Source organism: Sinocyclocheilus rhinocerous, unplaced genomic scaffold (assembly GCF_001515625.1).
Source record: "Sinocyclocheilus rhinocerous isolate Xijiao unplaced genomic scaffold, SAMN03320098_v1.1 scaffold267, whole genome shotgun sequence".
NCBI lineage: Eukaryota > Metazoa > Chordata > Actinopteri > Cypriniformes > Cyprinidae > Sinocyclocheilus > Sinocyclocheilus rhinocerous.
Genome location: NW_015648513.1, coordinates 92,512 through 96,429, shown reverse-complemented (window position 1 = coordinate 96,429; position 3,918 = coordinate 92,512). Strand labels below are relative to the sequence as shown.

Below are 3,918 nucleotides of genomic sequence, written 5' to 3'. Positions count from 1 at the left end.
AAATCAGCCGCCAGGCCACCGGGAATTCTCCCGGTGCTCCCGATGGCCAGTCCAGACCTGCTGGCTTCTGTTTAAAGGTCCCTCGAGTCCAGGGTTATTATTGTTAACTAAAAATACGAACATAAAAACATTTTCATGAAATAAAATAAACATTAACGGAGATAAAAAAAAATTTGTTGCCAACATTTTCCATTTTTATTTAGTTAAAGTTGAAGTGCTAAAATAACTAAAAGAAAATAAACAAAACCTAAAACTATATACAATTAATGAAAATAAATGAATATAAAAATATAATAAAAAAGTGAATATAAAAAAACTAAAATGACATAACACAAGGAAACTACTAAAACTAATTAAAATTAAAATAAAAACAGAAATGATAAAACTCAACTCATTCAAAATATCAAATTAAATTAAAATGTAATTTAAATTTAAATTAATTTATAAATTAAATTAAATTAACACTGGGGATTTGTTTCCAAACAAATAAATAGATATAAAATTCAAATAACTGAAAATCAAATTGAAGAATTAAAAAAATTATAATAATATTTTCCATTTTAATTTTTATGTATTAGAAAATATACTTAGCTAGATAGACAGACAGACAGACAGACAGACAGACAGACAGACAGACAGACAGACAGACAGACAGACAGACAGACAGACAGACAGACAGACAGACAGACAGACAGACAGACAGACAGACAGACAGACAGACAGACAGACAGACAGACAGACAGACAGACAGACAGACAGACAGACAGACAGACAGACAGGCAGATGATAGATAGATAGATAGATAGATAGATAGATAGATAGATAGATAGATAGAATGCTAAAGGGAAAAAAGTACCCAAACATGAATGATAGACACAGTAAGGCATTACTTCCGTATTACTTCCTTTTTCTAACCTGGAGATTTGTATTTAGGGCTTCAGCATAAATCAGCTTTAGGTTTGGTTAATTTTGCATATTTAGGATTTAAAAAACCCAAAAGTAAATCAAGGATTGTAAAAAGTCTAGAGTCCACGAGTGTATTCATCGAGCTAACAGAGGCAATAGCTCCATCTCACGGACATTTACATAATTACTCCGAAAACAGACGGGTATTTGGTGTCAAGACAAGACAGACATCTTTCATTTAATCTCAGCACACTGCATATAAGGGAATGACTGGTCCTCAGTATTTCAAAAGAGTATAAAACTAAGCTATTCAATCTCTTGATATTGATATATGTATATTAGAAAAGAGCGGTTCTGCAGCAGCCCTCGTGTCTGACAATAAAACGAACACCTCTCTATCTTCTACTTAGAAATAATGAAATTTAAGGTAACGTTAGGTATACAGTACTGATCTCTGAGCCCCCCCCCACACACACACACAGACAGACATACAGACAGGCTCGAGGGTCGTGTGGTGAGCCTCATAAGCCTGTGGCAGCGCTGGAGCAGAGCGGAAACCCCTCCCGAGTCCCAACTCAACTCCTCCAACCCCAGTCAAAGAAAAGAGGAATACCAAGGAATCAGGAAACACGGACAAATACCACAATACACCTTTACAGTAAGTCAGTTTACTATTCTATCACATATGCAATTTTGTTGGCGCGCAGGCGGTGTTTGGTGTGGCGCGAGGCTCGGTTTTGCGCGTTTGTATTCAAATTTTTTTTGCTGTTTTTCCAAAGGAAAAGGCCAGGCAGCATTAGCAGGGCAGCGCTAGCAGCGGCTAACGTCCCACCAGCACAGGAAAGCCAATGAACATGTTCAGTAAGCCTGTAAAATATGTTCTGCAGTCTGTCATCTGTCCGTAAATGTTATTTATGGCGGTTATGGATGTGTGAGGTTGTGTTATATCTGAAAACAAAAAACAGTCGCCCGTCACTCATTTTAAACTTTTGACAACAGCGGTATAAACAGACTGCAGATAACCAGCTAAATTGCGGTTTACTCACCTTGACCAGCTCAACCAATCGCATAATATGAGTATGTAATGTTATTCTGTCAGATTGTGTCATGCTGTGCGTCGAGGAGGAATGCTGAGAAGGGCTGTTTGTGTGTAAGGAAATTGGTCATTCCATTGAATTGTGTTGGGGGAAAATCTTCAGTTTCCTCTTTTATATGATAATCATAAACTCTTAAAATTACCCTTATCAAGCATTACTGTGGTTCAGTTTTGGCATCAGAGATGCTTTGATGTAAGTTATAGTACTCGATGGACATCAACGTTTGAAAACAAGATTATGTTAAATACAATTTGTATATAATCTAAACTTCATTGTTAAGTGTGCTTGTGCTGGCATGATTTAAAAAATGCCCCTTGCTTTCATATTTTGTTATAATGTAGTGACTTCCAGTTTTGTATGCAACAATCCAAGTGTGCAAATACATTTTGTGGCCACTATATGCCTAGAACATATATGCATGTGTTTTAATAGAGTAAATCACAATCATTTTACTGATGCCCAGTCTGTTGTGGTCTATTTGTACCATTGACAACTGGGAGTCTATGCTATCGTTTTGGATTTGAACAGTGTTTTGGACTTGGAGTAACATGCGGTTCATTTCCTGTGGGAAAGCTGTCACAACCACTGGGCTGAGACTCAGCGAGTATTTTTTTTAGTCATAAAACAAGTGGTAAGAATCATCCAGAATGTATTTACCTGGATTACAATGGAAGAATACACACTGTAAGTCTTTGATCCGCCATTATGTTAACATAAAGCGATGGTGGTCACAAGCAGCTGACTTTGTTTACATGTTGTGTTTGGTATCCCATTCTTGAGACGCTCATGTAGAGGACACACATTCCTCCGCTGGTGTGCTCAGAAGTGCTATTCAAGCAGCTGTGCCCCCACAGAGCTGTTCTGTAGCACACAGCAAATCCTTGTTGAGCTAAACTCCCACTGATGTGCATTAACCAGCCTAATTGTGTTATGGGTGAGAGAGGATTATACAGCACACTGGTTATTTTACAGCTCTGTGATGTGTTTTCATAGATGGCTCAGGCTTTTGCTTTTGAGCTATCATTGAAATGATTGGTTCCCAAAGTAACAAATTACTGACTGCACTGTTGGTTAGTGTTCGCTAACAGTCTATACAGTGAAGTGAATATGACATAGCGGCCAACTGGATATAATGTAGCATAGTTTTGATATCATAAATTAAAAAAGTATTGCTCATGTGTCTTCAGTGACAGCAGAACTCTTCTGTCCAAATCCCTGAATATGAGAAAGTGTTATAGTGGTTGCCTTTCTATGACTAATAGTGTAACACTTTTTATATACCATTTGCTTTATTTATTTAATGTTCCTGTCAAATACTTTTTTGTTAAACAAAGACAGCAAACTGATAGTTAATTCCAAATCCAATTCATTGTTAATGTTAACTGACTTTTGGGAACTTATTGTAAAGTGTTACTTTTTTTCTGTCAGAAATCAGTCACGTCACCTTCTATCAATAAGATATTAAACTTGCTTGTAATATCTATTTATTGACATCCAAAAATTTTAAGTGAATAAAAGATGATTTTGAGTCAACGTTCTTAGCATATTTATATTTAAAGGGTTAGTTCACCCAAAAATGAAAATTAGGCTGCGTTTTACTCACCCCCGAGGCATCCTAGGTGTATATGACTTTCTTCTTTCAGACGAATCCAGTCGGAGTTATATTAAAAATTGTCTTTGATCTTTCAAGCTCTATCATTTCAGTCAGCGGGTGTTGCATTTCTTCAGTCCAAAAGACCTGAAATAAAAAGCGCCCTTCCATAAAAAAAAGTGTCTCGCACGACTCCGGGGGGTGAACAAAGGCCTTCTGTAGCGAATTGATGTGTTTTCGTAAGAAAAATATCCATATTCAAAACGTAATAATATCTTGAATCTAGCTTGCGCTCACACTGTTGTAAACAGAAGCAGTTCCGGG

The 3,918-nt window shown here is 36.8% G+C and overlaps 1 protein-coding gene across 3 annotated transcripts in view; it reads left to right on the top strand.

Annotated features, from left to right (window-relative positions):
* Positions 1 to 1,344: 1,344 nt before the first annotated feature.
* The window catches only part of LOC107709787 (tyrosine-protein kinase Fer-like), a 64,936-nt gene continuing 62,362 nt past the window's right edge, over positions 1,345 to 3,918 (top strand). For 2 of the 3 annotated variants that reach the window (XM_016514408.1, XM_016514406.1), the window contains exon 1: positions 1,345 to 1,564. The gene's annotated coding sequence lies outside the window, so the exon portion shown is untranslated. Of the gene's footprint in view, positions 1,565 to 1,685; positions 1,768 to 3,918 lie in introns of all 3 variants that reach the window. The other variant, XM_016514407.1, reaches the window with a different exon arrangement.